Source organism: Heterodontus francisci, chromosome 1 (genome assembly GCF_036365525.1).
Source record: "Heterodontus francisci isolate sHetFra1 chromosome 1, sHetFra1.hap1, whole genome shotgun sequence".
NCBI classification, from domain to species: Eukaryota; Metazoa; Chordata; class Chondrichthyes; order Heterodontiformes; family Heterodontidae; genus Heterodontus; species Heterodontus francisci.
In genome coordinates this window covers 98131837-98148025 of record NC_090371.1, presented here as the reverse complement: position 1 = coordinate 98148025, position 16189 = coordinate 98131837, and the positions used below count along the sequence as shown (strand labels likewise).

The following is a 16189-nucleotide window of genomic DNA, read 5'->3' as shown; positions in this document are numbered from 1 at the left end:
TCAATTTGGCAAAGTACTAAAGATTACACAAGGATGAACCAGCACTTTCAGGAGAGGAGGGCACAAAATTGGAGGAACAGAAGTCATTATAATTTCAAAAAATTATTTGTACAGAAATGGCAAACATCTTCATGGAATGATACAACACAGAAGGCCACTCGGCCCTTTTCAACTGTTCTGCTCTTTCGTCATTGTCCTGCAAATATATCCGTAAAGTAACCGCCTGAGGTAACATTATTAAAATCAGTGCCTTCAAATAATCACCTGATAGAAATAATAGAACCAAAGGATGTTACCTCATAGAAACAGGCCATTTGATCCATCAAGTTTGTTTTCTAGTGCAGTGGTTCTCAAACTCCCCTGGGGCTCCATGGAGACATTCCAGGGGATCCATAAAATAATCTGAAGAGTAAGATTTGGAGGCTTTAAGAGGAGAGGGCTTTTCAAAATAACTGGAGTTTATTAAGGAAATCAGCTTAACTGCTTTTATCTATAGACCTTTAATGAATGACCGCAAGAAGTGGTCCACAGCAAGCAAATGAGCAGTAGCCAGAGGCAGGCTTGGTACACACTGGGAGCAGAGTGTGGCTGCCACATGTGAGAAGGGGAGTGGGAATGAAGCAACACTAAGAGACGCACAAAGACGTACAATATTAATAACCACCTGGTAATCTCCTGATTTTTGCGGACTTTGTGTTGAACACGGGAACAGAATTTCCTGAACTGGTTTAAAGTGCCAATGAGCATAGTATAGGGAGGTTACTAAATTTACCAGATACTGTGTCTGTCAAATAGTTTCATTGATCTGACCACATTTATGCTGTTTGTTTATTCCATGAACATTTCACGTGGTAAATGACATTGCTGCATTAATTTCGCAACAGAATATTTATTACATAGAAAGGACAAGAATTAGATAGGAGGGGATCAAGATTAATAAACCTTTTGAAAAGGCATCCTTCAACCAAAAAGATTTGAGAACCATTGTTTTAAGAACATAAGAACATAAGAATTAGGAGCAGGAATAGGCCATTTGGCCCCTCAAGCCTGCCCCACCATTCAATAAGGTCATGGCTGATCTGCCCCAGACCTCAACTCCTATTTCGTGCCAGCTCCTCATAGCCCTCAACTCCCTGATATTTCAAAAATCTATCTACCTCCTCTTTAAATACTTTCAGTGATCTAGCCTCCACAGCTCTCTGGGGAGAGAATTCCAGACATTCACTACCCTCTGAGAGAAGAAATTCCTTCCCATCTCAGTTATAAATGAGTGTCCCCTTATTCTGTAACTATGTCTCCTAGTTTGAGATTCCCCCACTCATGGAAACATCTTCTCAACATCTACCCTGTCCAGCCCCCTCAGAATCTTGTACATTTCAATAATCACCACTCATTCTTCTAAACTCCAATGAATAAAGGCTTAACCTGTTCAGCTATTCTTGATAAGTCAACCCCTTCATCCCAGGAATCAGCCTAGTGAATCTCTTTTGAGCTGCCTCCAATGCCAGTATATCCTTTCTTAAATATGGGGACCAAAACTGTACACAGTACTCCAGGTGCGGCCTCACTAACACCCTGTACAGTTGTAACAAGACTTCCCTATTTTTAAACTCCAACCCGCTAGCAATAAAGGCCAAAATTCAATTTGCCTTCTTAATTATTTGCTGCACCTGCATGCTAACTTTTTGTGTTTCATGCACAAGAACACCCAGATCCCTCTGTGCTGCACTGTTCTAGCATGGTACAGGCACTGTCCTAAGAACAGGTTTCCCCTGAAGCTGTTTTAAAAAGTCATGCTGGTGCCAGTTGTTCCTGACACACGCTGTCATGCAGTCAACGTCAATCCCAAAATAAATGCTGGATTTGCTACTGAGAAGACCTGTGAAACCGACAAGTTTATTTTGGGGTTTCTGCTTGTCAAGCAAGATTCATACACAACATAAAATCAGCTTTCAGCAATAAAAGAAATTGCTTGGATTGCTGGACATGAACAAACATAGCCTCCACTGCACCCACATATCTCTACTCCTATTTCATCAAAACATTAACTTGAACTGGAATATTTCAACTACCACCTTCCTGACATGGTAAACAAAGTGCATAGCTGAGTGCAAAGAACACTATAACCGAGAAAGTCTCAGGGTTTGATGGCTATTCTGTTGAGTTCTTCAAGGCCCTATTACCAGAGCTCACTCCTCTATTACTGAAACTCCAACACTATGTACTGGAGATAAAGATCCTTCCAGATGCTCTCAATATAGACACAATTATTTTAATGCATAAGTGTAGTAAGGGTCCCGCCTAGTGCTGATCATATCGACCTGTATCATTCCTCAATGAGGACTAGTCAACTTCTTAACTTTCAGACTAAATGCAGTCATCATTGGGCTGTTTCATGCAGACTAAACAGCTTTATACAGGGTCACCCTCTCAAGGATCATTTGGTGTTTGTTCAAGGTGGTGCACCACTTGCAATTGGACCAATGCATTATGCAATCAGGATACACAGTGATTCCAAAAACTATAAATGAGAACGTGCATGATGAAGTTAAATATACAAGAACCTCATAAAATAGTTATGTGAATATACCCTTATTCAAACAATGGCTTCTTAAAATTATGCTTCATTAAATATATGTATGAATGTACAATTGCGTGTACAACAGCTTCAGAAAATGAGATTGTATATTCTTAAAAATACAATAAAAATTAAATAAGTAAGTAAAGTCCAATGCCAGAATGCTGAATAAACAATTTCACTTATTAGAAAATAATTTTGAATCTTGTTCTAGTTGAAGAGGTGCAATTGTCCTACCACACCACAGGCTGGTGACAAACAAAATTCCACAATTAATGTAAATTCTGCATTAGTTTCATTATGTCTTATTGCTCCATTTCTACATTGTCCATTATCCTAATCCTTTTATTAAAGCAGTATTGTACTTTATCTGTCAGTCTTATGTCAATTTCTATCCTTGTCCACAGTTTTGTTATCTTTATGGCCCTTTGCTAAGTTGCATCTTTTTCACCCTAAAATTCTCTGCAATAATTTTGCACACTTGGTCAACTGTTGGGGAAGTTGCTTGGTCTTTAACTATATGTTAGTGCATCTTTAAGCTATTTTCCAGCATAAATATGTACATGTTGGAATTTAATCATTTCAGATGCTTTTATCGTAAATCTTAATTTATGCTACACTAACACCTCGATAAAACCTAGGAAGCCAAGTTAATCAAGACATTCTTTCACACAGGAGTCGGATGCAAGAAGCTGAGGATAATGTATTCTAGTTTGCCTAAACAAAGTGACATATAGAAGTCCAATTCAGACAATTTAAATGAGACAGTTTGGCTGGTAGTAGCAAGTCCCTTTGTCTTGGACTCATTTCTTGTTAAAGCAGAAAATGATTCGTTATAGTAAAGGTATTACAAAAAGGTATAAGCATTTCAGTGACTAGTAACATCTAATTCAACATGGGAATAGTGTACAAAACTTCAACCCAAGTGGAAATATTTCACAACACAACTTTTCATACATTGCTAATAGGAAGCTTTGGCTCCAACACCTTTCTGCAACCTTTACTACTTTTGGGATTATAGTAGTGGTAATAACAGAAGTCTGCCTGTTAAACAGAAGCATATAGTAGGGAGAATTTAAATATAAACATATGGTTTGGGATCTGTGTTTTCTTGTTTTACAGATTTTTCCTTTCAGGCCGTTTCCAAAACTATATTCATCCATTTTTTCTTGGTCTCATATTGTTCTCCAATTATAACCAAACTCATGCATTCATTTCACTTCTAGTTTCCCCAAAAGACTGGTTTGTCCTTCCTTCCCTGCATTCTTACTAAGTTAAGGGTCTGAATATTACTCTTTTGTTTTCTATACTTTCACATATAGAAAAAAAATGCTAAAAGTGAACACTGATGCTATGTACACAACTTTTTAGTTGTGGATAAGGAAGATTACACTTTTCCACTGTATCTTTCTTCCTTAGGTTTTTATTCATATAAACTTGCAGCTCTATGTATAATGCACACTCTGTACTTCATCAACTCAGACTTGAGATACATATTAAAATGCAATTGTGTTATTACTCTTTCTGGACATGATTTTCTCATTTGAAATGTTCACTATCTTCAGAGTATGTCTTGAACAAATGCATCATGTTATTGCCTTTTTTCTGTTAAAATATATATCAAGCTTAAAACCAAATTTAATCGCAAATGACCCAGCATAATATGCATTAGCACCAGAACCGACCTTATAGGTTGACATCATAGGGCCCCACTTTACATGGGCTACTGAGGCACCCACTGGAGCCGCTCATTTCAAGGATTCCACCAAGATGACAATAGCTTGGATGTCAGCGGGAATAGGATGATAAGTTCTATACTCCAAGTTTCCTTGTGCTAGAACACCACACTTGCCCGAAAATGGGGATGAAAATCACCCCTATGTCTGCAACAGGTATCTAAGGGAATGGCAAGTCAGTTAGTTTAAATAAAAGCAACCAATGGTTTTTATTTAAATATATATTGAATTTTCAGTAAAAACAGAAAGTGCTGGAAATACTCAACAGTTCTGACTCAGTTCTGATGAAAGGTCACAGACCTGAAATGTTAACACTGTTTCTCTCTCCAAAGATGCAGGTCTGGCAGCATCTTTGGAGAGAGAAACAGTGTTAACATTTCAGGTCTGTGACCTTTCATCAGAACTGAGTCAGAACTGCTGAGTATTTCCAGCACTTCCTGTTTTTATTTGCTTTCCAGCATCCTCAGTATTTTGTTTTTATTTTAGTGTTGAATTGGCAGCTTTATTTGAGTTTAAGAGATACACATCTAGATGTCTTTGTCAAAGGCGGGGCTAAAGTGTGGCGAGTCGAAGAGACTTAGTAGTTGGCAGGAAAAAAGACAGAGGCGCAAGGGGAAAGCCAACTGTGTAACAGCCCCGACAAACAAATTTTTCTGCAGCACCTGTGGAAGAGCCTGTCACTCTAGAATTGGCCTTTATAGCCACTCCAGGCGCTGCTCCACACACCACTGACTACCTCCAGGCGCTTACCCATTGTCTCTCGAGATAAGGAGACCAAAGAAGATATCTCAGCTAGTTTTAGTCCAATTTCGTGGTCCATCTGAAGCAAATAGAAAGCTAGAGATAGGCCACAGAGGTTCTGTAAAAGGTCAGAAATGAAATACTACTTAAGGTTATTATTCGGGTACTGTGTCTGGTCCAGTTTATACTGAAGTTTAGCACAGGCATTTCCACTGTTATTTTCTATCTTCCAATAAAGGATATTTAAACATAAAAACTACTGTAAATCTACAGTGTAATATTGCTGCTGTTCATTTGTTCATTGACTGTTTGGCAATTTATGGCCTAAGGTCTAGCTTGGCTCAGTGACAACACTCTTACCTTTGAGTTAGAAGATCTCCAGAGTCTTAAGTACATAATCTAAAGATGACACTTCAGTGCAGTACTGAGGGAATGCTGCACTGTCTGAGGGGCTATCGGGGGTCACTGGACTAGTAATCCAGGGGCCCAGGCTAATGTCCTGGGAACACGGGTCAAATCCCACCACAACTGGTGGAATTTAAATTCAATTAATAAAAAAGTCTGGAACTGAAAGCTAGTCTCAGTAATGGTGCCATGAAACTATCATTGTCGTAAAAAACCCATCTGGAATTAGAATTAGAACATTACAGCGCAGTACAGGCCCTTCGGCCCTCGATGTTGCGCCGACCTGTGAAACCATCTGACCTACACTATTCCATTTTCATCCATATGTCTATCCAATGACCACTTAAATGCCCTTAAAGTTGGCGAATCTACTACTGCTGCAGGCAGGGCGTTCCACGCCCCTACTACTCTCTGAGTAAAGAAACTACCTCTGACATCTGTTCTATATCTATCACCCCTCAACTTGAAGCTATGTCCCCTCGTGTTTGCCATCACCATCCGAGGAAAAAGATGCTCACTATCCACCCTATCTAACCCTCTGATTATCTTATATGTCTCTATTAAGTCACCTCTCCTCCTCCTTCTCTCCAACGAAAACAACCCCAAGTCCCTCAGCCTTTCCTCGTAAGACCGGTTCATTACTGCCCTTTAGGAAAGGAAATCTGCCATCCTTACCTGGTCTGGTCTACATGTGACTCCAGACCCACAGCAAAGTGGTTAACTCTTAACTGCCCTCTGAAATGGCCGAACAAGCCACTCAGTTGTGAAGGGCAATTAGGGATGGGCAACAAATGCTGGCCTCGCCAGTGATACCCACATCCCATGAAAGAATAAAAAGGACATTAAACCCAGGCTCCATCTGCCTTTTCAGGTGGATGGAAAAAGGTCCCACAGCACTATTTCAAAGAATGGAGAAGTTCTCCCAATTTCTTGGCCAACATTTATCTCTCAAACAACACCTAAAACAGATGATCTACTCTAGTCATTTATTTCATTGCTGTTTATGGAACCTTAATGTGCACAAATTAGCATTTCTTTCACTGCAACAGTAGCTACACTTCAAAAGTGCTTAAATGGCAGTAAAGTACTTTGGGATATCCTGAGGTCATTAAAGGTACTATATAAGTGTAAATCTTTCTTTAAGCAGTGATCCAATAAAGTGTATTCTATTATTTTCTAAGGAATGAAGTTACATAAGGATGGATAAGTAAGTTGAAATATAGATGCAAGGCTTTTCTGTTCCACTCCTGGGTTCACTACGTTATCTAGATATTGGACACTCTGGTAAGGAGTGAGGGCTCATCTATATGATTAGCATGACAAATTCAAGAAAAACATCTGGTGTGGACCCCCCCACTAAAGGAATTAAAAATCACGGCATGTTTAAGTATTAAATACAGCACTGAACTTTCCCCACTCCATGATATTAGTGAATGATAATACCGTTCGCTGAAGTAGGGGTAATTGGAAACTGCTGATTTAACTGCACACAGATTGCCATTCCAATCAGTGCACCCCCAAAATTGCCGTAAGGGGAACATTTGCCCACTCTAAATCCGCACTACCTGGGCAATACAGCACAGCGTTGTCCTGAAAAGTAACAAAGACTAATTTAGGATATGTCACAACGGACTAAAATAGAATGCATATAAAGGCATTATATTATTCAACTGTACTCTTTAGAGCCCAAAATTATTTAGATACTGACCCAAAAAATGAGTTAATTTATTAAGTATAAGTACAGTACCTTCGTCATCTTTGAAGGAAAACAAATCGTTCACCTGCACAAGTAGCAACAAGAACAAGGATCTTTGGAAAGTCACCAACAAGAGAATACTTTTGGAACGGCTCAGAACGAGTAAACAACGTTTTTGCAGAAAATGTGAGCAAAGCATGGCAAATAAGGATGTGAACCATCACGGAAACACAGCCTTAGTGTCAAAGATAGCAGTTACATAACGTCTTAATTATTGTACAGGCACAAGGGAAATGACTTGGCTCAACTCGTGTGGGGAAATTCCACCTCTGGGCTCTGCGGAAAAAAATTGAGGAATCTGAACTGCCAGTGTCTCAGTTCTGAAGCTTCTTCCACATCTCGCTTCCTAATTTATTACAGATTTACAAATCCGCAAACTCCTACAGCCCTTGACGTGAAATAACCGATAGAATAATTTTAACTTGACGCTTAATGAAGATAATGCTTTAGAATTGAAGCGATTTGAAGAAAATTCCTCGGGGATAAAGAACTGATGATGGGAAATGTGTAGTTCTCCAAAAATCAACCTCGTTAACTACAACTGAAGCCAGGGCACGTTCAGCTCAGGTGACATTAAGGAGCGCACCCTTTGTTGGAGAAAAACGCTAAACCCTCTGAAGTAAAATGCTTTAATTTTCATATTTTGCAAGTTTGTTCTTACAAATGGTCATTTAAGCGCTAATTCATTCATAGTAAATGGCTGTAAGCAACCTCTGTTTTTGTGGACGAGGTTCTCTTCTCCCTCTCCCTATACATGTATATCTATGTTATTTATGGTTCTCGCTTGCGTTTCACAATGTAACTGAAATTTCCTTCTCTCAATATCTGTTTTCTCTCACTGATCTTTGGCCTCCTTGTCTCGAGAAACAATGGGTAAGCATCTGGAGGTGGTCTCTCGCTATTCCTCTGTTTATGGTTGGCTTATCTCTCCATCCGTAGACAACTGTGATTCTGATCCAATCGGAACTTCTCTCTAAATCTCTGCTTCTTTCCCTCCCTATTATTTTCTTTCTCTGTCTCTCCTGCTCGATCCCCATAAGTGTCTGAACTCTATTTCCCAGTGTGGCTTAATATCTATCTCTCTCCACATGTCTGAAATTCTCTCCCTGCAGTTCTATCGTTCCTTCCTGTGTCCGGGCTTCTTACTCCTTGTCTGAACTTTTCTCTCTGCCTTCTCTTTGTCGGAATTTTCCCCAATTTGACTGAGCTTCTTCCTTACCTCGTCTGAACCCCTGTTAGTCTGAATTTCTCCCTCCTTTTGATTTTCCCCACCTTCCATTTGCGGAACTTGTTTCTTCTTCTTTCCCTCTATGGGTCACGACTCTCCTTTCCCTGGGGCTCTCCATTTTGACTTAGCAGATCTAAATTCTTGTTTTCCCTTTCTTCATACATTTAAGTCCTCTCGCTTTCGCTTTCCATGTGTCTAAATTCTGTCTCTTTTCCCCTCCCGTGTGAAAACACCTATACAGAAACGACAGGGCATCATGAACAGCGAGATATGAACATAAATGCCTTTATCACGTCCAGACTTGCCTACTTCAATGCTCTTACAGCATCCATCATGTTCTACAAACTTCATCCAAAACTCTGCTGCCCATGTCCTATCATGCAGTAAGTCAGCTGGGCTCAAAGACTCTAGTTTAAAATTCATATCCTTATGTTCAAATTTTTTTATGGCCTAGCTGCTGCCTATCTCTGTTAGGCCTCCAGAACGCCAACCCTCCAATAATTCAGCGTTGCTCCAGCTCTGGCCTCTTCTGCATCCGACACTTCACAAACCCCCACCCCCCATCATTGGTTTAATAGGCTGAAAACTCTGGAATTCCGTCTGGAAACTTCTCCACCTTTAGAACCTTCCTTAACAATCTCCCTCTTTGACTAAAGTTTTAGTGACCTCCTCTAATATCTCCTTTGTTGGCTGTGTGTCAACTTTTGGCTGATTGCCATTACATGGTGTCTTGGAACGTTTTTCTATGTCAAAGGCACTATATAAACACACATAGTTGCTGCCATTGTTAAAACTAATAGAAGACTAGCTGGTCCATTGAGCACAATACTGAGAGGCAGTAGGAAAAGAAAATCAAACATTAGGATGCTTGCTATAATAATCCACAATGCACTACTGACTAATTGTACAAGACCTTGGTTAGGCCTTATCTAGCATACTGGGCTATAAGCTCAACATCATTTCACCTTTTCTTATGATGCTAAAATGGCACAATTATGGTCAGTGGAAAGGGTGACAGCCTTACCCAATCTGCATATGTCCCAGTCATTGCTAAATTTGTCAGGGCCTTTTTTTAATACTAGCTCCACACCATTACTGTGAGATGCTACTGATCCACATTCAGCCTCCTTTCACATTCTCCACCCCTCCACCCTCAGAACCTGCCTGAAAGCCATTGCAGCAAGTGACTCAAATTCCATTTGGCCACAATGGCGAGCTTTCTCTGGAGGTATGGTAGTTACTGGCAATTTGCCCTTTTCAGTTTGCCCATTGCATAACTGCCTAGGGTTTTTGTTCCTGTTGATGTCATTTTTTTCAGGAGAATTAGGAGTGAGTGGGGCTATCCTGAACTCTCTGAGTCATGCAAAGATTTTTGACTTCAGGGGATGGTTGTTTCCTTTTCCTCTGACTGCGGGCAAAGATTCTTTGATAATCTCCCCTTTGTTCCCTGGGACACTCCTACCTGCAGGTATTTGTGCAGGCTTGACTGCACTCTCCTGTGACACTTTGACTATGTGAGGCATCACCCTCACAGTTTCTGTGCCTCCTAGAGGTCTCTCTTTGTCTCTGCAGATTCCTGTAAATGCTGTTAGCAACTCTGGTGGGTTGCTTCTAGTGTCTGCATTTATGTAGGAGGATGCGTGGTCTAACCTTTCACATTTTTCAGGGTTGGCTGACCAGACAGTAGGGGCTTTCATCCGGGATTCCTCATGGACTTCCTTTAACCTGCCCTCTTTGTCACCTCTTCCCCTTCTCTTTCTAAACTTTTGCCTGCCTGTCCCTTTTTGTTCTTGGCAGAGGTCCCTTACAGTTCACCAGCCCTCTGCCGGAGGTTCCTCCTAAAACCGGTACAGGAATTAGAGGTGCAGGTTTCACTGTAGGTTGGGGTTTCCCCTCAACCTGGCACATGTGGCAACTCCTGCAGTACTTCAACACATCTTTGTGGAGTTTTAGCCAGTCAAGTTGCTGTCTTATGCAAGTTCTGGTCTTTCGTATATCGGCATATACAGCGACCATAGTCTCATGGGCCCTTACTATTTCCCCCCGTTACCTCTGTGGCACCACTAACTGGCAAACTACTGTGCATTCCTTGCCCTCAGGTCTGTGAGGTGAACTCCATTTCCTCATCAGTACCTCATTCTTTAAAAAGTAGCAATCAGGGACTCCCTCTGCTTCACTTTCAGATTGGGCAGCCTGTGCTAACTCTCGCAATACTGGGTCGGCTCACTGAGCCTCAGCGAGGGAAAATCCATTTAATTCATTCCCTGGGTCTCCTAACTTTCCAAGGAAAGTCTCAGACAGGAAGATCTCATGGTCATTTGCCTGCGGTGCCAATTCAGTTTCCTCTTTGGGGAGCTGGTTTGATCATGGCCTGACCCACTACACATTCAGGGAAACTGCAGGGAACTGTCTCCTGCCACAGCCCTGTCTCTCTGACCTCCTGCGGTCTTTCTTTCACTACTGGGGGGACTACCACCTTTACCTCTGCCAGATCATTATCCAGGAGCAGGTCAACCCCATCCATAGGCAAACTAGGGACAATCCAGGTGCACCTGGTGTACAGGTACAGGCATACACTGCCCTCCAATACCATTCCAGTGTTCACTGCACACTCTGGGGGAAAGGTCAGGCCTTTTCCCAGTAAAAAGAATCTAGTGGTCCCTGAGAATCACTATGGGCTTGCTTGGCCCACTCGAGCAGTATGGGGTTACTTTCCCTTCAGACACAAAACCCTGATAATCTTCAGGAATCCTATTAACTTTTTCTGCATTAGCCGTTGTAAGCTTCCTGGGTTGCACTCTTACTGCAGTTAAAGCCACAGCTTGTTCTGATGTGCTTTGCATCAGGTCCTGTCTTCACTGAGTGGGTGTGCCCTGATTAACCCTACCGGTTTCCCCTTTTGTTTCCAGCAGTCAGCTTTCAAATACCCGGCTTTATTACAATGGAAGCACACAGGTCTCACTCTTGCTCACAGCACCTTCCTTTTTGGCTGGAGGAGCCTCTGTGTCTCCTACTTTCCTTTCTCTTCCAGGACTGCCTGGGCAAATATCACCTTCCCACCCTTTGTCCTTTTCGGATTTGTGGGGGTGATTAGGAAAGGTTCTCCCCGGGAAACTGACTTATAAATTAAAGCAAACTCATCGGCCAGAACGGCCACTTGCCAGGCTCCCTGAACCCACTGCTCCTCTTCATGGGTCTTTAATGAGAATGGGAGAGAGTTTTTAAATTCCTCTAACAGAGTTACTTCTCTGAGTTTCATAGCTGAGCTGTATTTTAAGAGCCCTCAGGCACAGGTCAAAATCCAGCTGCTTACTTAGTTTAGTTTAGAGATACAGCACTGAAACAGGCCCTTCGGTCCAGCAAGTCTGTGCCGACCATCAACCACCCATTTATACTAATCCTACCCTAATTCCATATTCCTACCACATCCCCACCTGTCCCCTATATTTCCCTACCACCTACCTATACTAGGGGCAATTTATAATGGCCAATTTACCTATCAACCTGCAAGTCTTTGGCATGTGGGAGGAAACCGGAGCACCCGGAAGAAACCCACGCAGACACAGGGAGAACTTGCAAACTCCACACAGGCAGTACCCAGAATTGAACCCGGGTCACTGGAGCTGTGAGGCTGCGGTGCTAACCACTGCGCCACTGTGCCGCCCTTTCAAACTGCAGATAAATTTAATTAGCTTACTTTTTGAGGGTTCTAAACTTTAGGCGGTCAGCTTCGGGGACTAATTCGCATGCCCCAAAGATAGCATTTTTGGTCAGTTCATAATTTGATGAACTCTCATCTGGCAACAAGGAATAAACCTCACGGGCTTTTCCGGTTAGTTTGCTTTATATTAAAAGGGACCAGGTCTCAGCTGGCCATTTTAGCTGCCTTGCAAGTTTCTCAAAAGACACAAACAATGCTTCCACATCTTCCTCATTAAAGTTTTGAATTAATTGAGCGAGTTTTAGCAATTTTGTACCCAGCCCTTAGTTATGCTCCTCCATATTGGGGTTGCTCTGTTGCCCCCTAGTTAACTCAAGCTGCTTCAGCTCTCTTTGGATTCTTTCTGGTATATTCTTTCTCTCTCTCTCTCTCTCCTACCTCTCTCTTTCTCCTGTCTTTCTGTTGCTTCATGTTCCTTCTGGAAGGCTGTTTCATTCTCTCTCTCCTGTCTCTCTCTCTCTCTTTCCTTGTCTTCTAATTCAAGTTTACTTTGTTCCAATTGTATCTTTGCGAGCAGTACCCTCTCTGGGTCTACTTCTAACACGGCTTCTGCCTCTTCAGATTCAAGGGAAAAATGGTTGGCCACAAGCCTTAGGAGTTCAGACTTCCTAGCCTTGCCACATACAGTGATCCCACACTGCTCAGCCATTTTTCTCAACTCCTCCATCGACAGAGCTTTTAACTTACCCCAAGTTACTTCACCCTGGCTTGCAGACACGTTCGTATTCACTCACACACAACCACAAGAAAACCTGTTTAATCTTGCACTTTTTTTTTTGATTGGGAACAATTGGCTTCCCACTACCAATCTCTCGTTTGTCTGTGGGTAAAATTCCAGGCGCGAGCACCCAAACCTCTGTTATGACTAGGTGAGAAAGGTGTCTAGGGGTCTTTTTAGAATTAGAACATTACAGCGCAGTACAGGCCCTTCGGCCCTCGATGTTGCGTCGACCTGTGAAACCATCTGACCTACACTATTCCATTTTCATCCATATGTCTATCCAATGACCACTTAAATGCCCTTAAAGTTGGCGAATCTACTACTGCTGCAGGCAGGGCGTTCCACGCCCTTACTACTCTCTGAGTAAAGAAACTACCTCTCACATCTGTCCTATATCTATCACCCCTCAACTTGAAGCTATGTCCCCTCGTGTTTGCCATCACCATCCGAGGAAAAAGACGCTCACTATCCACCCTATCTAACCCTCTGATTATCTTATATGTCTCTATTAAGTCACCTCTCCTCCTCCTTCTCTCCAACGAAAACAACCCCAAGTCCCTCAGCCTTTCCTCGTAAGACCTTCCCTCCATACCAGGCAACATCCTAGTAAATCTCCTCTGCACCCTTTCCATAGCTTCCACATCCTTCCTATAATGCGGTGAACAGAACTGCACGCAATACTCCAGGTGCGGTCTCACCAGAGTTTTGTACAGCTGCAGCATGACCTCGTGGCTCCAAAACTCGACCCCCCTACTAATAAAAGCTAACACACCATATGCCTTTTTAACAGCCCTATTAACCTGGTTAGCAACCTTCAGGGATTTATGCACCTGGACACCAAGATCTCTCTGTTCATCTACACTACCAAGAATCTTCCCATTAGCCCAGTACTCTGCATTCCTGTTACTCCTTCCAAAGTGAATCACCTCACACTTTTCCACATTAAACTCCATTTGCCATCTCTCAGCCCAGCTCTGCAGCCTATCTATGTCCCTCTGTACCCTACAACATCCTTCGGCACTATCCACAACTCCACCGACCTTAGTGTCATCTGCAAATTTACTAACCCACCCTTCTACACCCTCTTCCAGGTCATTTATAAAAATGACAAACAGCAGTGGCCCCAAAACAGATCCTTGTGGTACACCACTAGTAACTAAACTCCAGGATGAACATTTGCCATCAACCACCACCCTCTGTCTTCTTTCAGCTAGCCAATTTCTGATCCAAAGCTCTAAATCACCTTCAACCCCATACTTCCGTATTTTCTGCAATAGCCTACCGTGGGGAACCTTATCAAACGCCTTACTGAAATCCATATACACCACATCCACTGCTTTACCCTCATCCACCTGTTTGGTCACCTTCTCGAAAAACTCAATAAGGTTTGTGAGGCACGACCTACCCTTCACAAAACCGTGCTGACTATCTCTAATGAACTTATTCTTGTCAAGATGATTATAAATCCTGTCTCTTATAACCTTTTCCAACATTTTACCCACAACCGAAGTAAGGCTCACAGGTCTATAATTACCAGGGCTGTCTCTACTCCCCTTCTTGAACAAGGGGACAACATTTGCTATCCTCCAGTCTTCCGGCACTATTCCTGTCGACAATGACGACATAAAGATCAAGGACAAAGGCTCTGCAATCTCCTCCCTGGCTTCCCAGAGAATCCTAGGATAAATCCCATCTGGCCCAGGGGACTTATCTATTTTCACACTTTCCAAAATTGATAACACCTCCTCCTTGTGAACCTCAATCCCATCTAGCCTCGTAGCCTGAATCTCAGTATTCTCAACAACATTTTCTTTCTCTACTGTAAATACTGACGCAAAATATTCATTTAACACTTCCCCTATCTCCTCTGATTCCACACACAACTTCCCACTACTATCCTTGATTGGCCCTAATCTAACTCTAGTCATTCCTTTATTCCTGATATACCTATAGAAAGCCTTAGGGTTTTCCCTGATCCGATCCACCAATGACTTCTCGTGTCCTCTCCTTGCTCTTCTTAGCTCTCCCTTTAGATCCTTCCTGGCTAGCTTGTAGCTCTCAAGCGCCCTAACTGAGCCTTCACGTCTCATCCTAACATAAGCCTTCTTCTTCCTCTTGACAAGCGCTTCAACTTCTTTAGTAAACCACGGCTCCCTCGCACGACAACTTCCTCCCTGCCTCACAGGTACATACTTATCAAGGACACACAGTAGCTGCTCCTTGAATCAGCTCCACATTTCGATTGTTCCCATCCCCTGCAGTTTCCTTCCCCATCCTAAATCTTGCCTAATCGCATCATAATTTCCTTTCCCCCAGTTATAATTCTTGCCCTGCGGTATATACCTGTCCCTGCCCATCGCTAAGGTAAACCTAACCGAATTGTGATCACTATCACCAAAGTGCTCACCTACATCTAAATCTAACACCTGGCCGGGTCTCTTTTAGCCTTCATCTGGTCTTACAGTAACAGGGTTTAATTTTTAAACAGTGTTTTGAGCTGCCCCTTGGTGAAGCCTTGTTCACCACTTTCCAATTATAAGGCAAAGAAATGAGCATAAACAGGCTTTCTTAGGTTTAAAGAAGAAAAGTAAAATGTTATTAACTTTTAACAAACTCTAATTCGGTTAACACCTACGAATACACGCCGTGCCCTATGCTCGCATGCATATGCGATATGTACATGCAAATAGAGACAGAAAAGAGAAGAAAAAATAGAGGTTTGAGGCAATATCAGAAGTTTCTTGTTACAGTGCTTCGAGCTCACTGTAGTCCTTTTGTAAATAGTCTTGCTTTTCATTGGGGTCCAGTATTCTTCTTAAACTGTGTTCACTGTAGGAGACTTTTCTCTCTTGGGGTTCATGGGTCTTCAGTTCCGTGAGAAAGAGATGGGAGCAGACAGGAGCGAGGTCTTTTCAGTCCAGAAGCAAACAACTTTGAGTTTTAAAACTCTGTGGCAAGTTAAAATTCAAAACACGCTGCCAGTTAGTCATGTGACTAAACTGGTCTGACCAGGTCTTGTGTATTGGGGAAGCAGGGACTGGTTCCTTTATTCGAACACTGGCAGCTAGTATGCAAAAATAGACTTTCCGGCGAGGGGCCTGGCAATTCCTTGTGATAAGCACTTTTTCTTCCCAGCAGCAATTTTTAGTTGTAATATTCATGCTGCAAAATAATGTGTGCCTCATTCTTAGCATGACAATGGGAATTAGGAGCAGAAGGGTGAAGGAGGAATGAAGTAGTTTAATTGAGATTCGTAAAGCATATAAACTTAAAATGTAAATAACATCTATAGTAAGAATGGCA

General features: G+C 42.2%; 1 protein-coding gene across 5 annotated transcripts in view; it reads right to left on the bottom strand.

Moving 5' to 3' along the window:
* LOC137371164 (interleukin-6 receptor subunit beta-like) overlaps positions 1-8631 on the bottom strand; it is a 111587-nt gene extending 102956 nt beyond the window's left edge. For 4 of the 5 annotated variants that reach the window (XM_068033245.1, XM_068033235.1, XM_068033272.1 and 1 more), the window contains exon 1: positions 7208-7433. The gene's annotated coding sequence lies outside the window, so the exon portion shown is untranslated. Of the gene's footprint in view, positions 1-7207; positions 7434-8488 lie in introns of those variants that run through there. The other variant, XM_068033253.1, reaches the window with a different exon arrangement.
* Between the last annotated feature and the right edge of the window lie 7558 nt (positions 8632-16189).